Source organism: Mastigoproctus giganteus, chromosome 14 (genome assembly GCF_048544385.1).
Source record: "Mastigoproctus giganteus isolate SK-2022 chromosome 14, ASM4854438v1, whole genome shotgun sequence".
Lineage (NCBI taxonomy): Eukaryota > Metazoa > Arthropoda > Arachnida > Uropygi > Thelyphonidae > Mastigoproctus > Mastigoproctus giganteus.
Genome location: NC_143588.1, coordinates 122045634 through 122072674, shown reverse-complemented (window position 1 = coordinate 122072674; position 27041 = coordinate 122045634). Strand labels below are relative to the sequence as shown.

Genomic DNA, 27041 nt, shown 5'->3' with positions numbered 1-27041 from the left:
CAGCAGCGGTTGGCGACCGAAGCGAGCATGGGGCAGAACCCTCTACTTATTATCATTATTATTATTAATAAAATACCCACGCAAACTCCGTTCACTCACAGGGACAGATTGACATGTGTGCTGCTTCTAGGAAAGGGTTCGATTTGTGAAATGGAATGCTCGAAATATCGTTGGTTTCCTTCAACCCGAAAAACGGGGTTATTTTCGGATTTCTTTCACGATCTGCAGTCACGGTGAAGCCCTTCCAGACGAAGCAGAAGCGCTTTCTGAATTCCAAAGGTCACCAGAAAAAGAACCACTCCTTCTTCAACGGCTGTTTTCAAGTTTCTTTCGCCGTGACCTCAACGGCCAATGGGGTTCGTTCTTTTCACAGCGATTCTTTGAAGAATTTGTATAGAAAGGGAGTGAATTGAAAAAAACAGCTAGAAGAGCGAGCTGGGATTCCTCGCACAATGAAACCGGAAGTGATGAAAATTGGAATAAACAGTTAAAACAGGTGAATCCATACTCAAAGTTCTTTTAACCTGTTTTTTTCAATTACCCAAAGAGCAGAATTACTGGATCCTCAAGGAAGGGAAAGGGTTCCGCATTCGTCGAAATGTTTACAAAATAAACGGATCGGGGGGATACTTCTCGTTCAGTTTCAGGCGCCTTCGTAGCCAGGTGGGTAGGAGCAGCATTCTGTAGCACACGCATCCAGATTATACCGGGGTTCGAACCCGTGACCACCAAATACGGAAGATGCCGTAGGTCAGGGAATGACCACTGCATATTTACAGGCCAGGTAAAGGGTGAGGGTTGGCGTCTGGAAGGGCATCCAGCCGTAAAAATTTCATGCCAAAACTCTGACCTCATATTGGGAAAAAGGCAACGACAAAAAAAAACCTTCTCTTTCAGTTTTTGTGACCCGAGGAATCGTTGCCGGTATCCGTTCTCACGTGTTTGCCTGCTGAGAGCACTCAGTATTAGATTTTACGTTGGGTAATGTTGTGATCATTTCAAATTGGTCAACATCTCTCTCATCCACACAGCAGCACTTTCGGTTATGCAACCCGAACCCAAAATGTCTTCAGGGTTTACGATCTTATTTAACAGGAATCGGCATGTCTTACCCTCACTCGAATGTCCTCCGTTCGGTGCAACACGTGACAGATGAGTCTTGCGTAATACAGTTTTCTCAGAGGACAGCTGTACCGAGTGTACTCACACGATATAACAACGAGAAGAATGCTGCACTCAAAGAGACAGCTCCCTTTTCTGATTAAGACGTTTTTGTCTTCTTACTCTTTAAATTCCAAAAATTAATGCGAATTATGAATAAAAAAAGTTCTGTGAGAGCCTCAAATGAATGCAGTTTAAAGGAGTTTAATTAGTGTAGATGTTTGACGATGGAACACCTCACCTCTAGGAATGAAGTATTGACAGCGAATTATTAAAGTGATTTTATTTCCATCGTTTACATTATGAAAGGATGAACAATTTTATTGGAGAGTCGAAGATTACAGCTTCTCAGTAAAGTCTCTGAAATAGACTTTGTCGTCTCTGAATACAATTAATATGAAAGGACGATTGAACTGAATTCTCACCTCCCGTATAGGCTCTGATAAATTCACTCTCACCGAGGGGTCTGCAGCAGCCTCTCCAGCGTTCACATCTGAGTTGTTGGACAATTCGGAAACCTGCCGCTTCTCCCGCTCCCTCTTCTCGCTCACATCCGATATGAACGCGACATTTTCTTTGATGCTGTATCCGGTGACGGCCGATACAACGAAGGAGATGCAGAGGATGGACACGAAGGACAGCATCCGGACAGCCGAGTCTGAAATAACAAAAGGAAACATTACGATGCAAACACGTGCATCCATCACATGTTGGATATAACTAGGTTCGCTGCTCAGCCAGAATCCACTACACCAATGGAATTCCCAATCAATCCGATTTCAACAGACCCCTTAAATTCAGTTCACCTCACCAAATAACAGCTGATCGACGCAACGAATAGCTTAGCACCTACGTCTCAATTAGGTGCCGACGGAATTCCTCAGTTTATGCTGAAATGCCTGAGTACATTTGTTGTTGATCCCATTCTGTCGTTATTTAACAAGATCCTTAATCAATTTTTTTTCCGCCTACGTGCATGTCTATCTAGTAAGACCGCTGCCGAAAACACAGTCTGCTTCTCAACCCAGTCACTTCCGTCCAATTTCCTCTGCATCATGCCTATTAAAGCTCTTTGAGAAATCTTTGCTAAGAACATTAACCATCCAAATTATGCCACAACAACTACCGCAGGTCCACTATGCTATCCGGTCAAAATCCACCACTACAGATCTTGTCACCAACCACTACCAAGATCCTCGAGGCATTTGAGCACCGTTCGGAAATCACCGTTACATATATCGACGTCCAGGCAGCATTTGATTCCGTATCCGTTCACGCATTGGCAAGGCTACCACGTGAGTATTGCCTCATTGGTGGAGACGTGCTCTGGTTTATTCAGAAAATGCTCGAGAACAGGACCATTATTGTTCGCGATGGCAATCTGCGCTATACTAGGACTATTACAGCTGGAGTCCCACAAGGCGGGGTCCTGTCCGGAATCTTGTTCTCAGCTGTTCTCGTGCCATTTGGACAGGCCTAACTGATATCATTACCTTTGCCGATGACATAAAACTGTTTACACCCATCAACCCTGGAGACACTGCAGAATACATCAATACCTTAATCCTTCAGAAAATCCGGAACCTTGAGGCCTTCCTCTCCGGTTTCGGACTTCAAATCAATCCTGAGAAGTCAAAACAGTTGACTTTCTCTCTCAAACGGAGCCCAACAATCGTACAAACAATTTTAAGAGGATGCGCGATTTCTGCTCTCCAACAAGATACAGATCTGGGCGTTCTTTTTGATCAAAAGCCCTCCTTTCTACCGCACATAGACCACTTGCAAATAAAGTTCTGTAGACTCCGGTGGATGATTAAACAACAACTAATGCGCGTCCATGACCAGGCTGTTGGGGTGCAGATATATTAAGACATGTGTTTATCAGGTCATACTCTATGGCGCAGGTCTGGACTTCAACTGCTACGACCCATCTTAGACGGATTTTCGCGGGGAAAATCTGGCTACTGAAGTGGGCCATATGGAAATTTCGGCTTCCCCCTGCACAAAGGACCACCCAGATGGCGGCAGCTCTCAACATCAGACGTCTTCCTGCCATCATTCACGAGAGAGAAGACTCGTCTCCTATCCATCACTCCTATGGATCAATCACTCCAGTGTTCAAACCTTTCAAGAGTCATAAGGGTTTTTTTTTTTGTGTGTTTATTATGTTGTGTAATTTCTTTTATGTAAACCCCTGGCTTATAGCCGTGAAGGCAGTTATACACAGCCACGTGCCTTCTCTATATAATAAAGAGTTCTTCTTCTTCTTCTATACTGTGTTGTGTCTAATGTAATTTTTTTTTTTTTTTATGAAAACCCCAAACAGAAGAGGTATTAGAACCATAAAGAAGATATTTGTTGACATTGGACTTGAACTTCTGTAGTTTTCAGAAAACACGAACGAAGGAAGGTTGTTCCAGAAAACGGCAGTTCAATGAATAAATGAGGAAGATGAAAAGTTGGTTCTGTGAGTTTGAAGTTGGACAGTAAATGGATGTTGGCTGGTGGCGACACGTATTCGGACTGTTTTGAAAGACAGAGCGGGAATTATAGAAGCCAATTCAGAAGAACAGTGCCCATGGAAGAATCTGTAGAAAAGGCGTGCAGTAGACACAGTGCGACTATGAGACAGCGAGTGGAGAAACTCTGTTAGAAATGAATCATTAATTAACCTAACTGCCCTCTTCTGAATGGAATCAAGAAGACAAAGAGAGGTTTTGAGGGCACCACCCCAGATGTGGGAACAATATTCCATGGCAGGGCGGATTTGCGATTTATACAGAGTGAGCAGCTGTTTGGAAGAAAAGTAACGCCGAGAGCGAAAGAGAAAACCAAGTTTTTTAGATGCAGAGGAAGCAATATTTGTAATGTGCTTGTGCCAAGAGAGATTAGAAGTCAGGGTAATCCCCAAAAGAGATATATCATTTTGCCTAGAAATTGTAGTGTCACTAAACGTAAGCATAGGAGCAGAAGAATCCTTTTTGCGAGATATAAGAGATTGAGTTTTAGAAGGGTTGAAATCAACTAAGTTGTCATTGCCCCAACTGCAGAATTCCCTGAAGATCGGCATTTAAGGAATTGGTAGCAGATTTTCGAGAAGTTGAAGCTGATTGATCAGGACAAGGTTTCTCAAAGTGGAAAGTGGATTGCAATGTGCTATCATCGGCAAAACTATGGATAGGATTTCCAGTCAATGGAATTTCCCCAGGGGCTCACATCTGGTGAGTATGGGCTTGACACACACAGGGACCTCAGCTGGATATCATCATTCTTCTATTTCATGGGGATTCCTTTCTACTTCTCGCTTTCCCTCTCTCTCAGGTTAACTCGGGCATTTCTTTTTTGATCGGTGCAGCTTTAACCCTCAGGCTTTCTTGCACCATACGGCTAATAAAATAATAAAAGGGAGCGCGGTGGCCCAGTGGTTAAGACACTGGACTACCAGCCTGGTGAATCCGGGTCTGAAACCCGCATTGTTGGAAGCGAACGCAGCTCTATTACGCTGGGAGATAATAATAATAATAGCATTATTAAAGATTTAAAAAAAAAAAAAAAAAAACATCGCGAAACTTACCCTGTTTGGACTTAACTTCCCAAAGGTCGAAGTGACGGTTGGTGTAGATAGGGCGCCATCGGGTGTCACTCACGAGAAATATTTTAATAAATAAAATAAATAAACCACTGGACATAAGCCGAAGCTAAAGAAGTCCACCTCCATAGATGGATGATGTCGCAGAGAAATATTATAATGTGGCTCAAGATAGAGTCACTCGCTTTCAGGCCTTAGGCAGAGGGGCTCGTATCGAAAGTTAGAGTCAGTCTCCCGAGCAAGACAGTGGAGCAAGTGGCGGTGTGCCACAACAGAAGGGCAAGACCATCCAGCCCACCAACTGGAAGTTATTCCTGCGCTAGTGATCACCCAGGAAAGAAGAAATCCCGAACGCATGAAATGGAGCATTGAAATGAATACGTACATCATGCGAACATACTATGAAATAACCAGGCTAGAGACCTATATGACAATGATCGCGACTACATACCAAGTGATAGAAACGATACCCACATATTCAGATCACCAAACAGCGATTAGCAGACAAAAGAAGGATCATTGTGACGAAGAACATAATTGCTCCTGCCATCTTGGCAAAAATCAAGCAGGATGTCAGCGATCTGCTACAAAGCACAAAGAATTTGGTCAATATGAAACCAGAGGAGGAATAGCATACCATCAAACTGGAGGAGGAACAGCAAGAAGAAATGTAACCCAGAGTAGCTGAAGTGGAAAGCGACAAAGTCATGCTATCCAGAATAGAAGACGAGTGGAAGAATGCCCTAAAACAATTGGAAGGAATGGACCCCACAAGAATCCACGTGATACCTAAGCAGAGGCTAAATAAAATCATGTGCAGAGTAACAGACCACCTCAATCAGCAAATAATGCCACATTACCTTGAACAAAATGGTGCAACACTGGAGGCTATCCACACAGCTGTATACTGCAGTAGACGTAGTAGTAGTAGCAGTGGCATGTGATGCAAGAAAGCAAGTGTGTGAGCTTATGCAGCATCAGCCAAAATTAAAAAAAAAAAAAAATCACACCATTCCCTGCAAATGCCTGTCCAGTTCCTCCTTAAATTTATTCAACCTATCAACTTCCACAACGACAGATGGAAGTTTGTTCCAGCAATTAACCACCCGCTGGCTAAAGGCAAATTTCCGCACATCTACTCTACATCTGTACTTTCTTAATTTGAATTTATGTCTTCTTAGGTTCGTAATCTGAACAAGTGGAAGGATCCTATCAGAATTCAGCGTGTTCAACCCATTCAAGGACTTATACACCTCAATCAGATCACCGCGCAGGTGCCTAGTCTCCAGCCACTTCAATTTGGAGAACTTAAGCCTCTCTTGGTAAGAGCACCGCTATGTTCCCTTCGCCAATCTTGTTGCCCTTCTCTACACGCTCAAGCAAATCTACATCCTTCCTAAAATGAGGCCTCCAGACCTCTTCGCAGAACTCAAGGTGTGGCCTGACCATTGCGTTATACAGAGGAACAGTCACCTCCTTCTCCCTGCTAGCAAAATTCCTATCTATCATTGACAAAACCCCATGACCTGCCCTGGCAGCCTGTGTGCACTGTTCAGAAAACTTCATATCTGACTGCACAATTACTCCCTGGTCTTTTTCATCCTCCACCTTCCTGAGTGTAGTACCACACAATTGGTGCGTTTCTCTTGAATTACTACTGCCTATATGCAGTACTTTGCATTTGTCAAAGTTAAATTCTGTTGCCACTTCTTAGCCCATCCGCCCAAATTATCTAGATCCGGTTGGAGTAGTGTTCTGTCTTTACTGTCGTTAACAACCCTGCCAACCTTTGTATCATCTGCAAACTTCGACATTAAGCCTGATATACCTTCATCAATATCATTGATAAATATACAAAACAACAGTGGACCCAACACCGAACCCTGTGGGACTCCACTAATAACATTAGTCCACGAAGAGCAGCACCCATTGCTTACTACTCTCTGTCTTCTCCCACTCAGCCATTCTTTTTATCCATTGTAGCAACTTACCCTTAATACCATTCTGCTCCAATTTGTACAGTAGTCTTCCATGCGCAACAGTGTCAAAAGCTTTCGTGAAATCCAAGTATATGATATCAAAATTATTTTTTGCATCCAGTTCCTTTGTGACCACATCATAATAACCAATCAAATTTGTCAGACAAGACTTTCCCTTAACAAACCCATGCTGTGTTTGAATTATTGCTGCAGTCTTGTCTAGATGATCCTGCAATGCATCTTTAACCAGCGACTCCATTATTTTACCCGGAACAGAAGTTAAACTAACTGGTCTGTAATTACTCGTGTCACCCTTCGATCCCCCTTTGTGAATTGGGGATACATTTGCACTCTTCAGTCCGTGGGAACCTCCCCTGAGTCCAAGGATGCTCTCATAATTATGGCTAAGGGTTTGCTTACTTCCTTTGCTGCCTCCTTTAATATAACTGGATAGATACCATCCACCGCAGGTGCTTTTCCTACGTTTAACTTCAACAATTTCTCCTCCAGTTTGCTTTCAGTTATTGCAAAATCATTAAGCACCCTGCTACAATTTGATAACCTTCTGCCATTTTCAAACCTTAATAACTCCTCATGTGTGAATGGAGATGCAAAACACTCATTCAGTTTGTTTGCTATCTGAGCAGGATCATCAACAGTCGAACCATCGATGTCAAGTGGACCAATCAGATTCATTCCCTTCCTTTTAGAGTTTATTAGTATTAGAAAGCTATTATTATGCTGCACCAGCCAAAAAAAAAAAAAAAAAAAAAAAAAAAAATCCAAAAAAAACAATGATAAAAACAAAAAAAAAAAAAATAGATAAATAAAATAAATAACTAATTAATAATAATAAATAAATAAAAAAAAATAATAAATAAATAAAAAGGAAATTAAACCTATCATCCTATGCGCTTCCCTTACCCGAAAATACTATCCAGATGACCTTTGAATTTCCCCAAACTGTCGGCCTCCACCACCCATGAAGGCAACTTATTCCAGTAATTTATAACTCGCTGGCTAAAATAAAACTTCCTGCAGTCCAATCTAAACAACTCCCCCCCCGTAACTTGAATTTATGTCCCCTAGTTCTAGCATCATTTATAATCTTGAAAATTTCGTCCTCATTCATTTTACTGATGCCTCCCTCTCAGAGCCTTAAACACCTCAATCAAATCTCCTCTAAGGTGTCTAGTTTCCAAACGCAAAGTTCGATAGATCATCGATAGGACACCATGGGCCTTCCTTGCAACCTGTTTACAATGCTCAGAGAATTTCATGTCTGACCGTATCGTAACACCCAAGTCCCTTTCCTCCAGTACTGGGTTTAGTTGAACTCCACCAAGTGAATAAGTTATTTTGGGATTACTGTTTCCCAGGTGTAATACCTTACACTTTGTAGGATTAAAGCACAGCTGCCATTTTTCTGACCATTCCTGAAGTCTATCTAGGTCTCTCTGAAGAAGCTCAGCTTGACAGTGATCATTAACTACTCTACCAATTTTAACATCATCTGCAAATTTAGACATCACGCCCTCTATCCCTTCATCAATGTCGTTTATGAAAATTAAAAACAACAGTGGTCCTAATACTGATCCTTGGGGAACCCCACTTCTTACATCAACCCAATCTGAGGAATAGCCATTTATCACAACCCTCTGCCTCCTGCCCTGAAGCCATCCTTCTATCCATCTAAGGATTTTCCCAGTGATTCCAACCTGTTCCAGCTTATACAGCAACCGCTCATGTGGGAGTGAGTCAAAAGCTTTGCTGAAATATAAATAAACAATGTCGAAATTATTCCCTAAATCCAGCTCGTGAGTGACCCTTTCGGAATAGCGAACCAGATTTGTTAAATATGATTTTCCATTTACAAAACCATGCTGAGTATCCTTGAGAATTTCAATTCGATCCAAATGATCCTGAATTCCACCCTTGATCATTGCCTCCATGATTTTCCCTACTACTGAAGTCAGACTGGCAGGTTGATAATTTCACATTTCACTCTTAGAGCCACCCTTATGTATGGGATATACATTTGCACTTTTCCAAATCAACGGAATCTCCCCAGAGTCTAGTGATGCTCGCATAATTAGCCTCAATGGTTCAATGCACTCGCTTGCCGCCTCTCTCAAGATTATAGGGTATATTCCATCAACTCCAGGATCCTTAGTGGTCTGTAGGCTCAAAAGTTTTTTCATTAAATAATCTTGCAAAATTTCAATATCATTAATTACATATTTTTTAACTTCGCTCCCACAATTTCCCATTGCCACAAAAGGCTTTTCATTTGTAAATATCGATGCAAAATAACTGTTGAGTTCATCTGCAACGGCAGCTGGTGTATTTATTACTATCCCCTTTCCCTTACATAAAGGTCCGATCTGGTTTGTCCTGCTCTTCTTGGCATTTCTATATGTGAAGAATTCTTTATCCCCCCCTCTTTGCTCTATTTGCTAGTGATTTCTCATAAACTGCCTTTGCCTGTCGAACCTTTTCTGTGGCTCTATTACACATCACCTTGTAGCTGTTATAGGCTTCAGTACTTTTTATTGCTCTGTAACTTTTCCATGCCACCTTTTTCTGCTCAAGTAATGTGGCAGCTTCACTATTCATCCAACTTGGAACCCTTCTCGTGGAGTATTTTTTTTTTAATGGTATATACGCATTCAAGGCATCTGTGATTAATGTTTTAAAAGCGTACCACAGTTCAATTGTATTCATTCTCTGCGCGATATCTACCCAGTTAATAGAGGCCATGTAGTACCTGAAGGCATCGTAATTTCCTTTTCTGAAATTAAAACCCATTCCTTTGCCTTTTACTTCTGCTACCTCTCTCGTCATCATCCACCGTAGAACTCCGTGATCACTTCCTGCTACTGGTTCCTCTACTGTCAGCCCTGTTATGTCATCTGATTCATGTGTGATGATGAGGTCTAGGATATTCTTTTCTCTAGTATCTCTTTCCCTGACATGTTGATACAAATAACAGTCATCTAGCTGATTTAAAATTTTGTTCCCCATCTCGAGTTTCCTTCCCATTTACTCCAATCAATTAGTGGCAAATTGAAATCACCCATAATAAGGCATTGACGCTTACTTGCCCATTCCATTTGCATATAGAGGCTTTCTTCACAATCACCTGGTCTGTAGATTACTCCAACTCGCATTATACCTTTGTTTCCAACTATCTCACACCATACAGACTCTATACTAGCACGTGAAACGTCTGAATCCGAGAAAGCTATCGTCGCACTCAGGCTGCTTCTGACAAAAAGCATTACCCCACCACCCCTTCTATCTACCCTATCCTTCCTAAATACATTATACAAGCCGTACTGAAACTCATCATCCCCAATTTCCGGGTGTCTCTGTAAGCCCTATTATGTCCGCGTTACTTGTTTTAACCAGCAGTTCGAATTCGCTCATTTTATTGACGACACTTCTAACGTTACTGTATAAACAATTAAGATTTACTGTTCTTGTATATTTAACAACCCTAACACAACCCTAAGTTTTTTAGGATCTCTTCCCTGATAATAGCTACCCTCTCACGTGAAACGTCTTTGCCCCCAGAACATCATTATATAAGTAAAGAAATCCTTGCTGTTTTTCTTAGCAACTTTTGCCAAAGATTTCTCGTAATCTACCTTCGCCTATTTAACCTCCTTTGTGACTTGATTAAACACTAGCTTATATCTGCCATAGGCTTCTGAGTCGCTTGATAATTTATATGCGTCCCATGCATTTTTCTTCTCTGTTACGAGTCTCATTAGTTCCTTTGACAACCATTTAGGCCTAAACCCTGAACAATATTTCTTAATAGGTATGAAACTTTTAGTAGCACCCACGATAAATTCCTTGAATGCTTCCCACTTAGAATTTACTGTTGGTAACATCGTCAGCTGATCCCACTGTACAGAATTTAAAAACTGTCTGAGACAACTGTACTCACCTTTACGGAAGCAAAAACCCTTTCCTTTAAACTTTCCTTTACCCCTGATGGTAATTAAATCTTTAAGTAAGTCCCACGTCAGCACACTGTGGTCACTGCCACCCAGTGGTTCATTTATCTGCAGATTCTTATTGCTAAAAGAATCACTACTGATAATCCGATCTAGAATATGACTCCCTCTGGTTCCCTTTCAAATATGCTGCTGCAGAAAACAATCCAATAAATCCACAAAAGCCTTGCTAGTGTGTGAGTGACCAATCTACAAGTTCCAGTCAATATTTGGGAAGTTAAAATCCCCCATTATAAGACTCTCTGATTTACTGGCCCAGTCTATTTCTCTGTACAATTGTTCATTGTACTCATTCGAGTCATTCGGCCTATAACACACTCCTACTCTTATTTTTACTTTCGCAGTCACATCAAACACAATCAACAGTGCACTGTTCATCTATATCAACTGGGTGCACTTCTTTTGATTTTATGTTTTTCTTAATTAACAGCATAACCCCTCCCCCCTTCCTATCCTGTCTGTCCTTTCTGTAGACGTTGTACTCCCCAAATTCCAGTTCTGCATTCCTTATATCTGGGTGACACCACGTCTCTGATATCCCAACAATATCCGCCTTTGATGTCTTGACCAACACTTCAAATTCATCAAATTTATTTACTATACTTCTAGCATTGGTATACATGCAAGCATACATGCTCCTACTCCTATTCCTAGTTACCCTAACACATCCCATATACCCACCTGTTTCACGATGACTGCTATCCGTCCCTGAAACTCCCAACATCCCTCTCCCCAGGTCGCTACTTCTTCTAATAGAAGCTGTGCAAGAATCACCTTCACCTCTGCCTACGACTACTGTTAAACTATTAGTCCTTGTATCCCCCCAAGCTATCAGTTTTCCGACCCACCCAACACTGCCTCGATAGCATCAGCAACTATTCTTGCACCCTTTCTATTTAAGTGTATCCCATCCCTGTAGAAGCAGTCTCTCCTGTTAACAAGTACAGTCCAGGCTGAAAAAAATTCTAATCCTTGAGCCTTGCACAATCTTTCCAGGGCCGAATTGATTGACAGGGCTGTCATCATGTATGCCCTCCTATCGTGTCTGGGCAGAATTGCAGACACTTTCAAATTCAACCCTACTTCACGGCTTTTTTTCATCAGTGACTTGTACTTGTTAAGTAATTCTGCCGGTCTTCTACTCTTAATATCATTAGTGCCAACGTGTACAACTATATCACCTTTTGTGACCTTAAAATATGATATCTGCTCTACAACGTCATCAACCTTTGCCCCTGGCAGACATACCCTGGTCCTGTTCCACCTATCCTTTTTACAAAGCATGTTTCCCGTTTCCCTGACAATAGAGTCACCAACAACTACTAGTTCCTTTGGGACCAGCACATTCTGCCTCGGGGGCTGCCGCTGAGTTGCGTGATGACCAAGTGCAAATTCTGGCGTTGATGTGGGCAGCTGAGAGCCTGATGGGCCCTCAATTTAGATCTTTCGAGGGCATCCACCCTGTCCTTCAAACTCTCATATAGGCCCATAACAACGCTGAGTTGTCGCCTGATTTCCTTATATCGCGCACACACAAAGACATCCCCCATGGCAATATCATGTTCCGTTCCAGAGTGCTCGGCAAACATTTCACAAGTTGCACATTTTTTAAGGCTGTGATGCGTTGGAGAATCGCCCTCCCCCTCAGTTCTCCCCCTAGTCACAGCGCTCCTGCTACTTTGTGCCCGTTCCTTTGCTGCTCTAGTCTGCGGCATGATACTTTAAATTAATAAAATCTATAAATTAAATTAATTAAATATCAATACTACGCTATCTTATAGAAAGAGTGAAGCTTATTACTCTCTACATAATTATACGTTAGAGCTACCTCAATTAAAAATTTGAATTCCCTACCACTATATACAAAAACAATTCCCGCAATATTCGAAAGAAATAACGGTTTACGTATATAAAGTATTACGTATATCTACAAAAACTGTTTATCTAAATTAAAATAAAAATAACCAGCGTAACTATAACTATAAGACTACGTATTAAGTAAAATATAAAATAACAATTATGTAAATAAAAAGGCAAACACTTATTTGGAACATGTAACACACAGCTGTAATTTTTAAAGAGAGTCAGTGCCCTGTGCTGCCCTAGCAGCTACCAGGATTAATAGAAAAGAAACGAGAGACCAGGATCAGAAGAACCGAAAAAAGAAGGAATCACCAGCTTGAGAAAGAAGACTTCAGCAGAAGATAGGTCAGTTGTCCAAGTACCAACAGGGTAATAGAAGTAAGAAATTGATTGGAAAGGTGAAGAGCATCCTCAACAGAAACAGCGTCCACAGCAAATATGAGACCAGAAATCAGAGAATAGGAGAATATTTGGACCCACTGAACCAGAACCTCCTCGCACTCAGCAAGAGACAGCACTGATAAAAAGAGAGCTCCCAGAGGAAAATAAACAACCGAATCTTCGATGCGGACCAAAGGGTCTTCTAGAGGAAACTGGGTGAAGATGAGAAAGCAGGAAACGGACCACACGAGAAGAAGACGATCGAAGAATTCTGGGTAAATATCTCGAGCAGTGAAGTAAGACATAACACCAGAGCACCCTGGATAGAAGTAGAACGGATGAAAACAAAAGACATACAAGAGATGCAAGTGTGGGAGATTCGAGAAGAAGAAGTAAAACAGTTGATCAGGAAAACCCACAACTGGCGAACCCCGGGAATTGATAACATCCACAACTACCGGGTACAAGAAGCTGATCTGCACACACAAGCACCCAGCAGAGCAATTCACCTGGATGATAAGGCACCCGGAGACAATCCCAACATTTCTCACTGAAGCAGTCACATATGTGAAGCCTAAAGATGAAGATACAAGAAACCCGGCGAAATACAGGCCAATCGCCTGACTCCCAAAGATGTACAAGATCCTCACCAACTGAAAAACTTAGATATCAGACCACTTAGAGAGTCTGAACATAATGGCCGAACAGCAGAAAGGTTGCAACCTGAGGAGCAAACAACCATAGATGCCGCAGTTATGGAGCAAGCCTTCAAGAACCACCGCAACCTATACACGGCCTACATGGATTACCGCAAGGCGTTCGACTCCGTACCACATATCTGGCTAATAGAGACCCTGACGATATACAAGGTCAATCCGAGAGTGACAAACTTCCTGGGAGCAACAATGGCGAAATGGAGTACGAACATTAAGGTCGAGAACATCACAACCAGGCCAATCCCCAATAGTATTAGTAAAGGCACATGATGCAAGAAACCAAGCTTATATAGCATCAGCCAAAAAAAAAAAAAAAAAAAAACCCTAATTTCACCCATCCCCGCGCTCCAAATGTTTGTCAAGTTCTCCATTGAATCTATTTGAGCTATCAACTTCTGCAACGACAGATGGAAGTTTGATCCAGAATCAACCACCCGCTGGCTAAAGTGGCTGGTTGATTGCTGGAACAAACTTCCAATGACATGCAATACAAACTAAAAGCCAGAAATGGTGTTGGTCTGTGTAGTATACTGTTCGGTTGGGTTGGGTTTTCCTGTGTGGTGTAGATCTGTTGTTCCTCTGGTATTCTGGAATTAGTAGAGGCATGTGATGCAAGAAAGCAAGCTTATAGAGCATCAGCCAGAAAAAAATAAAAAAATAAAAAAAACAAAATAAAAAAACTTCCACTTCATCCCTCCGTTCTCAAGCTCTATGCGGCAACCGAGAAGCAACTCCAGCAACTACTCCGGATCACCGAAGAATTCAGCAACGGCATCAGGCTACAATTTGGTCTAGACAAATGCAAGACCCACATACTGTACTGGGGAAAATTAGCTGGCTGGCCGAAACTACTAGCTGCTTACTGGTAAAGAGATCGAAGCTACGACAGGAGGAGAGACCTCCAAATACCTAGGGATGATGCAGGTTGAGCAATAAGAACACAAGGAAACCAAGAAATTCCTGACCGAAAAATATCATCACAGACTCAGAAACCTGCTGAAAGCAAAATTGAACGGAGGGAACACAGTTAAAGCCATAAACACCTATGCAGCTCCAGTACTATACACATACGGGGTCATAGATTGTACTAACACCGAGCTAGAAGATATCTTGCGAAAGACAAGGACAATGATGACTAAGAGACGCCAACATACCCGAAGTCAGCAGTGAAAAGAATAACAATAGCTCGGAAAGGGGTGGAAGGGGCCTGATAGACCAGACAGAACAACAGAAAACAGCGATAGTTAACCTGAAGTATTACTTCGAGAACAGCACAGCACCATTCCACGAGGCCATAAGGAGATATATAATATATAAGTGGTATACCTCGTTCAACCTAAGCGAGGAACCCTCACCCACCCAGAGAGCACGAGAAACGAAGTCAGAAAGATGGGCAAAGAAGACACTCCATGGTAGACACTACAATGACCTCCACCAAGATCACATCGATAACTTCGCTTCCAATGCATGGCTCACAAGCGGGACGCTCTTCCCCGAGACTGAAGGATTCATGCTGGACATCCAAAACCAGGTAATCAACACCAGAAATTATAGAAAATACATCGCAAAGGAGCCCGGAATGTCAGATGACACATGTCGACGATGCCACCTGGCCTCAGAAACAATCGAACAAATCAAAGCAGAGTGCAAAGTGATCACCCAGACTGAATACGCTCATAGACACGACAAGGTAGCCAGGATAATACATCAAAAGCTAGCAAGGAAATACCAGTTTGTCGAAGAAAGTTTACCGTACTGCAAGCACGAACCCCCGGCAGTACTAAATACCCGAACCCACAAACTGTACTGGGACCGCGCCATAATACCGGATAAGATCATCCCGCACAACAGACTGGGCATAACCCTTGTGGACAAGATGGAAAAGGCTACCTACCTCACTGACATAGCGGTGCCCAACACTAGCAATATCCAGAAAACCACTGCGGAAAAAATTAGGAAGTACACGAACCTGAGACATGAGGTCAAGGAGATGATGGCATGTGCAAGAAGTATCGACCATCCCGATTATCGTGTCAACCACCTGTAATGTACCAAAGATTCTACATAGCAGCCTAGCACCAATAGTTCTCCGAGAGAACACCTACAAGAAACTCCAGAAAGTCGCAATCCTGAACACCTGTAGGTCAGTCAGAGAGTTCCTCGACCAACAGTAACACCAGACATTACAACCACCCTGTGTACTTGGTAGCAGTACCCAGTACCCATCATGGGGTAGAATCCCCAAATCATGGAGAAATAATATAAGAGCAACAGCAACAATAATAATAATAATGAGCACCTAGCAGAGTACTTCATTCGATGATAAGGCACCCGGAGACAATCTCGAAGTTTCTCATTGAAGAAGTCACATATCTGAAACCTAAACACGGAGATACAAAACCCGGCGAAATACAGGCCAATCACCTGTCACCCAAGATGTACAAGGTCCTGACCAGCTGAATAACGAAAAAGATATCAGACCACTTAAAGAGTCAGAACATAATGACCGAACAGCAGAAAAGATGCAAAGGATGCAAAGAGAAATTAACAATAGATGCCACGGTTATGGATCAAACCTAGAAGAGGCATCGCAACCCATACACGGCCTACATCAATTACCGCAAGGCCTTCGATTCCGAACCTCATATCTGGCTAATAGAGACATTGAAGATCTACAAGGTCCATCCGATAGTGACAAACGTCCTAGGAGAAACGATGGCGAAATGGAGTACCACATTAAGGTCGAAAACATCACAGCAAAGGCAATCCTCATCAGCAGAGGAATCTTTCTGCTAAATACTCTGAGCCCATTGTGGTTCTGTCTAGCACATAACCCACTATCCAACAGGTTCAACAGTAGTAAATATGAATATAACATCAAAGAAGGAAGAGAAAACCTGTACACCCTCACCCACCTGATGTACATGGATGACATCAAGCTCTAAGCGGCAACCGAGAAGCAACACCAGCAACTACTCCGGATTACCGAAGAATTCAGCAAGGACATCAAGATGGAATTTGGTCTAGACAAATGCAAGACCCATGCACTGCACGAGGGAAAATTAGTGAACTGAAAATACCAGCTGCAGTCTGATAAAGAGATCGAAGCAATTACAGAAGGAGAGACCTACAAATGCCTAGGGATGATGATGAAACAAACCTGAACGGAGTGAACACCGTTAAAGCCATAAACACCTATGCAGCTCCAGTACTAACATTCTCCTTCGGGGTCATATATTGGACTAACACCGACCTGGAGAATATCACGCGAAAGACAAGGAAAATAATGACCATGAACAGCCAACACCACCCGAAATCAGCAGTGGAAAGAGACTAACAATAGCTCGGATAGAGGGAGGAAGGGGCCTGATAGATGTGATAGAGAACAGAAAAGAGCGATAGTTATCCTGAAGGATTACTTCGAGAACAACATAGCACCACTCCACCAGGCCATAAGGACGATAGATAAGTGGGAAGGTTTACCCCACAATACCCAAGCGAGGAACCACCCCACCCACCCAGACGGCACAAGAAACGAAGATAGAAAAATGGGAAAAGAAGACACTCCATGGCAAACAATACAATGACCTCCATCAAGATCGTATCGATAACATTACTTCCAATTCATGGCTTACAAGCGAGACGGTCTTCCCCGAGACTGAATTTTTTTTTTTTTTTTTTTTTTTTTTTTATGAGAACCCCAAATACGAGAGGTATTAGAACCTACCGTGCTTGGGTTGGAGGTTGAGAAGACGAAAGAAGATATTTGTTGACATTGGACTTGAACTTCTGTAGACTGTAATTTTTAGGAAATACGAATGAAGGAAGGTTGTTCCAGAAAACGGCAGTTGAATGAATAAACGAGGAAGATGAAAAGTTGGTTCTGTGGGTTTGAAGTTGGACAGTAAATGGATGTTGGTGGTGGCGGCACGTGTTCGGACTGTTTTGAAAGAGAGAGCGGGAATTGTAGAAGCCAATTCAGAAGAACAGTGCCCATGGAAATATCTGTAAAAGAGGCATGCAGCAGAAACAGTACGTCTATGAGACAGCGAGTGGAGAGACTCTGTTAGAGATGAATCATTAATTAACCTAACTGCCCTCTTCTGAATGGAATCAAGAAGCCTGAGAGAGGTTTTGGGGGCATCACCCCAGATGTGCGAACAATATTCCATGGCAGGGCGGATTTGCGATTTATACAGAGTGAGCAGCTGTTTGGGAGAAAAGTAACGCCGAGAGCGAAAGAGAAAACCAAGTTTTTTAGATGCGGAGGAAGCAATGTTTGTAATGTGCTTGTGCCAAGAGAGATTAGAAGTCAGGGTAATCCCCAAAAAGATATATCATTTTGCCTAGAAATCGGAGTGTCACTAAAGATAAGCATAGGAGCAGAAGAATCCTTTTTGCAAGATATAAGACAAGACTGAGTTTTAGAAGGGTTGAAATCAACTAAGTTGTCTTTGCCCCACTGGAGAATTACCTGAAGATCTGCATTTAAGGAATTGGCAGCAGACTTTCGAGAACTTGAAGCTGATTAAGCTGGACAAGGTTTCTCAAAATGGAAAGTTGAATACAATGTGCTATCATCGGCAAAACTATGGATAGGATTTCCAGTCAATGGAAGAAGGTCATTGATATTCAAGAGGAAAAGAGTGGGGGAAAGAACTGAACCTTGGGGGACACCGGCATTAGTGGAGAAGTTAGAAGACAGAGAGCCATCTACCATCACCCTCAGTGAGCGATCAGAGAGAAAACTGGATAACCAATTACTAAAAACAGTTGGCAAACCATAAGATGGAAGCTTGTTTAGAAGACCTTTATGCCAAACACGATCAAAAGCCTTTGAGATGTCAAGAGCAACTACTTGTGTTTCACCGAACCTTTCCATTGCATTAGTCCATAAATGGGTAACATAAGCCAGAATATCACCAGTAGATTGACACTGACGGAATCCATACTGGCAATCGTTGATCAGACGGAAGATTTCTAGGTAGTTTAAGAGTTGGCGGTTAATGGATTTCTCCATTACTTTAGACAGAGTAGAAGTAATTGCAATGGGACGATAATTGGATGGGAGGGATTTGTCACCCTTTTTAGGAACTGGCTGGATATGAGCAAATTTCCAAGCAGAAGGAAAAACACCTTTGGAATAAGAAAGTGAAAAAAGGCGGCAAAGAATAGGAGTAAGTTCAGGAGCACAGGTTTTCAGAACAAGTGGAGAAATACCACCAGGACCTGGAGCTTTCTTAGCATCAAGATTCATCAAAATCCTTCTGATATCCTTTCGACGGAAGACCACAGGAGGCATTGAATGGAGCGTGTTGGGAATGGTGGGAGGTGTTTTACCAAGATCATTAATACATGAGCTCGAAGAAAAATGGGATGCTAGCAGGTCAGCTTTATCCTTGGCTGAAGTGACAACAGAACCACCTGGTCTGTACAGAGGTGGGAGCAGAGATGGGCAAAAGTTGCGGCCAATAGCTTTGGCAAGAGACCAGAATGCTCGGCTACCTTTAGGGCAAAAAAAAAGCAAGTTTTCTACTCTTAGCCTGTTCAAACTCTAGCTTGGGCTGATTAATAACTGCTTTACAATTGTTGCGAGCTTTGGTGTAGGCAGAAAATGAAACTGAAGAATTAGAACCAAGCCAATTACGATATGCAACATTCTTCTCTTGGACAGCTTTAGCACATTTATTGGAAAACCATGGTTTAGATAAAGGACGAGATTTTAAAGTGGAGTGTAGGATAAAGGATTCCATTCCTGCAAGAATAATTTCACTAACACGATCTGAGCAAACGTTGACATCAGAACTTTTGAAACAGTAATCCGACCAAGGAAAAGAAGAAAAGAAGTCTCGCAGGTCATCCCATTTTGCATTCTTGTAATGCCAAACAATACGAGGTTGGGAATAGCCATGAGATAAAGGTTCCATTGGAGAAGAGACAATCACCAAGTTGTGATCTGAAGTGCCTAAAGGACCTCCCACTTCAACCTTGTACTTAGAAGGGTTGTTTGTGAGAAAAAGATCAAGCGTATTGGCTGTATGATTAGGATTGTCCAGTATTCTTGTAGGTAAATGAACAATCTGTGCAAGGTCATTAGTAATTGCAAAAGCCTCAGCATCTCGACCTGCTGGGTCGGTGTGACTAGAAAACGGAAGCCAGCTGGAGTTGTGAACGTTAAAATCACCAAGGAAAATTACCTCACTGTTAGGAAAGTTGGACTGGAGAAAGTCAAGTTGCAAAGAGAGGAAGTCAAAGAGCTCCAAGTGATTAGTGGAGTTGGGAGAACGGTAGAGACAACAGATGAATTTGACACAATGAGGTAGAGAGATTTTAAGCCAGAGAAGATCAAAGAGAGGAGATTCCAAATTGCCAAGTCTCTGACAGGGAATATCAGAACGGACATATGCACAAGTACCACCTTTGAGGCGAAAGAAATCATACAGCAAATAATTTGGACATCTGAGATGAGCAGTAGTTGAATCAACTGATAACTGAGATTCAGTCAGAAAAGTACATGGGGTTTGGCAGACTGCAAGTGGAAATGGACATCGTTGAGATTGGAATTAAGACCACGTATATTTGTGAAATGAATTAGGAAGTCCTTGGGAGGTTTAGATCTCTTCGCAGATAAGCTTGTTCTATTAGTTTGACAATTCATGGTGTATTCAATAGTAAGAAAAAGTGGATGGGACATGCTGTATGAAGTAATGAAATTTTTGGATATGGCGTACACGTGATAAGAATATACCCAGATCCTTGACATAACGTGGTCTCGACAATGCTCCCCGCATACACACACACACACTACTCGGACTACCTCCAGTTACTATCTGGCAGAGTATAGGTAGCAAGATTATACAGTAGCTGATCCGGAAGCTTCCTAGAGAGTTACCAATAGGTTCAGTCCGGTGTACTAATTAGCGGACGGCCTGCGAACACCGTTTTAGAGCTGTACCCTCGAAATGTAAGGAATATTGGATCTCGCCCCGACGTTCATCATAACCTCAAAAGTCATCAATCATACTGCATGATGGAAGAAATGGGGGAATGGTTGACTGGAACTAGCTCTAGAGACTAAACATGGGTTCCACCACTTCAAGCCTCCAATAAGCAAAGTGTTGGTATTTCACCGGTTGATCAGAGTCATCTACCACCTAGTACTGCCTGGTAACATAGAGGGGCGGTGTTCCTCTATGTGGCGTGGGCGCCACACCTCGACCCCTGCTTACGTTGGTTCACACCTGGGTGGTCACCCACCATGTACTTGGCATGGAGGTTAAACCCAGGATTACTAACAGTCCCACCATCGTGAAGGTGCAAGCAGAGGATTTAGCTGTCACAGACCGTCCGGACTTCGCCGAAATTGGATCCACTTGACTTGAGTGTCGCCCGAATATCAGTTCCATCAGCGTTTTAGACTCCCAGGTAGCAAGAGCAGCTTGTCTGGCATATCTGAGAGAATGTCTATGACAACCTCAAGGACCAAATAATTAATGGACGCCAAATAATCAAGGAATAATTAATGGTCGCCATCCAAGATCAGGTAATGAACACCAGAAACTGTAAAAAATACATGGGAAAGGAGCCCGAAGTATCCGATGACATGTGAGGATGATGGAACCTGGCCTCAGAAACGACCCAACAGATAATCTCGTGTAGTCAAGGTAGCCAGGATAAAGAAAGTGTACCCTACTACAATAAGGACCTCCAGGCATTACTAGAGACCCCCAACCCACAAGCTGTACTGGGACCGGGCCATAGTAACGGATAAGACCATCCATCACTACAGACCGGATATAACCCATGTGGACAAGGGTTATATCTACTTGTCTGATTGAAATAGCGGTACCCAACACTGTCAACCTGGTGAAAACCTATGGGGAAAAAATCAAAAAGTACACGAACGTTAGACAGGACATCAAAGAGATGTGGCGTATGCAAGAAGTAACGACCATCGCGATCATCGCGTCAACCACAGGTATGGTGCCAAAGACCCTACGTGACAGCCTAGCAGCAATAGGTCTCCCAGAGAACACTTACAAGGAACTCCAGAAAGTCGAAATCCTGATCACCTAGAGTTCCTCGACCAACAAAACACCAGACATAACAACAAACCCCCTGTGTACTTGGTAGCAATACTCGTCACGAGGTGGAATCCCCCAATCAGGGAGAAATAGTATAAGAGCAAAAATACAATACAATTTATTTTCGTCAAGAGAATTTGTTTACAATAAATGAACTTGTTAAGAAAAGTAAATTTCTTGACAAGTTGTAATTCTTCCTTTACAACAGTTTTTGAATACAAATTTGTTATCTAACAGAAAAGATAATGAAATCACAACACATAGTACATTCTGCACTGCAAACAGAGATTGCAATTTATCTGCATAGCAATTCTAATCTACTGTGCCATTGAGTATCAAGAATTTTCTTATTAAGAATTTTAATTTGGAGCTAAAATAACTTGTTCTGAGCCTGAAATCTACACTAGCCAACCAGTTGTTTATTATATTCATTGTGTGCCTATCTCCAAATCTATTTAGTACCAAAGAGTGAGGCAGAACAATTGCTTTTGGATTCCTTAAATTATGTGAGATATTTCTTTGCAGATTCGACTCTTCAAAAATAGTGTTAAGATTTTTCAAGATTAAATTTAACTTCATTTTTTGAACTGGAGAAATTATTTAGTACCCTAGGGTGAGGCAAAACAATTGCTTTTGCATTCCTAAAGTTATGTGATACATTCCTTTGAAGATTCCATTCTTCCTAAATAGTGTTAAGATTCTTCAAGAATAAATTTAACTTCAGTTTTTGAATTGGAGAAAGTATTTTATATTTCAACAAAAATTGCCTTCTCTTATTCAGGTCATTCCAAGAGTTTGTCCCCATTAAAAGTCTCAAAATTCCGTTAATTAAGTTGTTTATTTCGCTTATTTCAGTCATATTTGCTCGTGCCCACACATTTACTAAATAATTGAGTTGGGAGTCCACTAATGCATAATATACGGTAACTTTTGTTCTAAGATTTAACTTATTCTTAATGCAGTAAAAAAAGTAAACGTAAAATCTAATTTTTTTGTACAAGTTTGCTATATTCATTGCCCAACTTATCGAAGAAGAAGAAGAAGCAGAAGAATAGATTGCAGATTATGAATGAAATAAATGCGTGTCCCTCCTCCCCCGGCAGTGTGGGGAAAATTATTCCCCTCTGCCAGTTAACATATCTTACCCCTGGGGTGAATTTGGCCAGTTTGGCTGTCCTTCTGGCTTCGGCGCTTGCATGGACCAGGCATCGATCACCGACCGAGATGTGCTTCAGTTTCGATGCCGACACGCCATTTGGCGATCTAAATGGGTACTCAAACCCCGTTCCCTTTAAAACCCATACTTCGCCTGGCGGGACTCGCTCCACAGACCTCTTTGAGAAAAACAAGCAAATGGAGCGCAGCAAATCCTACAGGATTGGGTTAAACTAAGTAACCTAAAACTAGCACCAGAAAAGACCAACTTGGTCCTCTTGAAAGGAAAACTAAACTTAAACAGGCCACCACAAATCAAAGTAGAAGGAATAACAGTAAAATTATCAAATGAGATAAAAGACTTAGGAATTATCATTGAGAGCAATCTCTCATTTAAACCGCACTTGAACTACCTCAGGAAGAAGACAGGCATATACACAGCACTTATAGCAAGAATCACGCGTAAGGACTGGGGGCTAAATAAAAAGGCCGTCTCCCTATATTACAAAACGCTCATCATCCCGGCAATTATGTAGGGATTGCCAGTATGGATGACGAAAACCAGCACAGTAACAAACAGGAAAATTCTTGAAATAATTCAGAGGAACTTACAATCATTAGAGCGAGTAGCGCAGTTAGTACAGCGGCGCTCCAGGTCATTGCAGGTGCACTACCCCTTGACCTGGAAATTACTCGTGCCGGACTAGTGTACTGTCACAAAAAAAGCGATCCCAATCACAACCTGTGGCATAACCCTTGACGTGACTAGTGGCTGTTTGAGGGAATAAAAATGGATAGCTGAATTCCTAACAGAAACCTGGCAAAGAAGGTAGAATGAAACCACCAAAGGAGGAATAACCCATAAATTTCTTCCACTAGTGATAAAAATGCACCCAAAAGCCCCAGCGTGGTTTTCCTGGGCCTTAACACTACGTATCTACTAACGAGTCATGGTCCATTTAAGGAAAAACTAAACATGCTAGGCATAACTGAAGAGAGAAATTGTACTTGCGGAGAACCCGAATCATGGACTCATGTCAGGCATGAATGTAAAAATTACGAAGACATAAGAGCGAGCCTCATTACAAACATCCACTACAATCCAATTAACCAAGAATCCCGACTCCTGAATGCACAAGAAGAGTTTGTAGCTTTTACCAACTTTGCAACTCAACTATTTACAAGAAGGAAAACAATTATTGCAATACAACCTTGTCCAGAAGGAAGACAACAACACTCAATAGAAAAGCCAACACTTAGAAGGAATGGATGAGCCAGAACAAGGGAGAAACTCAAACAAACCAGAATCAAAGAAGAAAATTCAACAGTAGAGAAAAATGCACCATTAGTGCCTAAAAGTCTAATCAAAGTTGCTCACAGGAAAAGGAGAAAACTATTTTGGGGAAAACTACTCCAGACAAGACAAATTCTCGTCACAGTGACGAATTTCCTGAAAGAGACCAACACTGGAGCGTCCCAGAGCTAGAATAGAGTGCCATCTGGCTCTCAGGTCCTGCACGTCCAGGATCCTCTTTAAACCAAATTACCTCGCAGGGGGAAAACCCCTTTTCCCCTTGCCACCCTTCTTTCCCTCTGGTGGGGCATGGCATGCTCCACTCAAAAACTGGGAGTCACCTTCTCTATAGACCCCTTTGCTTCCTATTCCACCCCAACCTTCTGCCTCCCCCACCCAAAACTCTCATCTTACATATCGATCAGCCCAACATCAAAATTTAAGACAAAAATTTATTAGGCTCACTATAACCATAGCAGCTAATGCGCCAATGAACAACCATACCACACACACCAAAATTTATGCCCGACCTTTTAGGCCTTACAGACTTTCAACGTAAATCCCAAACGATGTTTAAAAGATCCTTAACTAACTAAACTACGCTCGCCACTTCTCCAATTTATTTTATTTTATATGTATATATATATATATATTGTTTTCTTTTTAGGTCCTAGCCATTGAAATCTCGGGAAAGTAAATGTCAGGATCTGCCAGAGTAAAATAGCCTCACTGGGTACACCCAGCCAGCCTCGCCGTGGCAGGGTGTGGAAACGTCAAGTCCCATTAGGGACCTGGCGGCTAATAGGCCGGATGAACAAAGGACACAACACACCACATTGCACATGAACTATACATTTTTAATAAAAAAAAACCTCAGGCTTGCCCGAAACATAGAAAATACGCGGAGATGGGGGAAACCCCAGGAGCCGTTAGACCCCCAACACACCTTACACTTTACCTTACCTTCTTGGGAGCCGACCGGGCTAGCTAGGTGGTAAAGTGCCTGCCTGGCAACCCAAAGGTCGTGGGTTCGAATCCCGCCTCAGGCTTGGATCAAAGTACTGCAAAAACTTTGGGAGGTGCATTATGGCCACAGAAGCTGATGCGCCAACTACTACCAAAAAAAAAAAAAAACCTCTTTGGGTATGGTCTATCCTCCCTATCCTTCTACCCCCATTCCGAAATTTTCAGTCTGCTTCCCCCCTCTCTCACTAAACCGACTGAGTACACCCCCTAACAATGCAGTCCTTTTCTAATCAAGTCAAAATTCTACCGTTTTCTTATAAATCTCTTTTTCGGCCAAGTTCCCACGTACATGCCCTTTTTCAATGTAGGCCTTTCCACTGAAATCCTCAGAAAAGTTGATGGTGGAGCCTGAAAGAATACTTAAATAATCAACAGGGTGCGTGATCTGCATTCTCTTCAAAAAGTGTGGGCAACAGTGGGTCCCAATAGGGGTCCAATTGGTCCAAATGGTCAGAGAAAGAACAGAACATATCCCTACTAAACAAACAACACTCCACCACACAATTTTGAAATCTCTGATCCTCACTCAGTTTTCTCTCTCACACTTAAAAAGAATAAAACGCGGAGATGGGGGAAATCCCTGGTGCTGTTCGACAACTAACAAACCTTTATATTTTACGAGACATCCAACGAATTATTGTCATACGCAGCGGACATTAAACTCCACGTGGCTAATCCCTCCGGTCTACAATGGGCTCTACTCAACCAGACACTCAACAAATTTTCGCAGTGGGCTTGCGAAGATACCCTGACTCTCCTCACATCAAAATGCAGTGTGGTAACGTATGGGGCCCGAAGACAGGAAAAGACTTTTCATCCACACTAAATTAATATTACATTTCATCACAGGTTCGTCCCATCATAAGGATTTAGGTGTGCAGTGAGAAACGTTGAGGTTGTTCAAATGCGAAACTGAAGGAGAAAGTGGTGCGAACTTGGAAAAAGTATAGAGCGCGATCGAATGCCAGTGGTATCAACAGTCCAGGTTCTCTGTAAAGCAGGCAGTGAATGCACGCCACGTTGTGTAGCTCTCTCTCTGTCTCTCTCTTGATTTTCATTTGAGCTACTGCGTTAACTCTCACGAATATAGCCAATCGCATTTTGAATATTGCATAAACGCGCGCAATAAAGAAAGTATTTCTGAAGCGAAATTCATTCTGGGAATATTTCATCGGAACTCAGCGATTCGCAAATCATGTTCGGCGTCAAAGACAAGTTCAAGAAATAAAAGGAAGGATGTCTTACCGATGCGATTGGAAGAAGGTAGATTTTCGAACTGAAAGTACGGTGAAGAAGGACCACACTTCGAGGTACTCCGATCTACTCGGTAACTGTTTGAAAATGATCAAAAGTTTGCCTTGAATGAACTACCATCTTTTATGGTTTGGTGGCGCTTGAGGAGACAAAGGGAAACACGTGACTTTCGTTAGTTCAGCCCGTTTTGATTTACGTATTTGGACACCGCCCTCGGAAATGATGAAATCAACTTCGCAATAACAGATGATAATAACAAACGGGAAAATTAATAAAATACGAAAACAGTCATCATTAGGGCCGGTTGCAGGTAAATCGGTGTGTGTATTGAAGTCTTCCTTCTCACACTCGCATGTCGGAAATCGACCTTGTTTTCCGATGGAAGGTTGTTGGTAAAGAGCAGTGCATTCATTTCTCAACTTCCAGCTGAATTTCAGAAATCAATTCCGATAAGAGCCCGTTGTAGACGTTGTAAATGTTGTAGTGACCGCCTTATCCTTAACCGAGCAGCTGT

General features: G+C 42.2%; 1 protein-coding gene across 1 annotated transcript in view; it reads right to left on the bottom strand.

The window, feature by feature from the left end:
- The window catches only part of LOC150075700 (iripin-1-like), a 77557-nt gene extending 50946 nt beyond the window's left edge, over nucleotides 1-26611 (bottom strand). Inside the window, exons 1-2 of the mRNA XM_090389093.1 lie at nucleotides 26519-26611; nucleotides 1587-1819 (exon numbers count right to left, since the gene is read on the bottom strand). The gene's annotated coding sequence lies outside the window, so the exon portion shown is untranslated. The remainder of the gene's footprint in view (nucleotides 1-1586; nucleotides 1820-26518) is intronic.
- Between the last annotated feature and the right edge of the window lie 430 nt (nucleotides 26612-27041).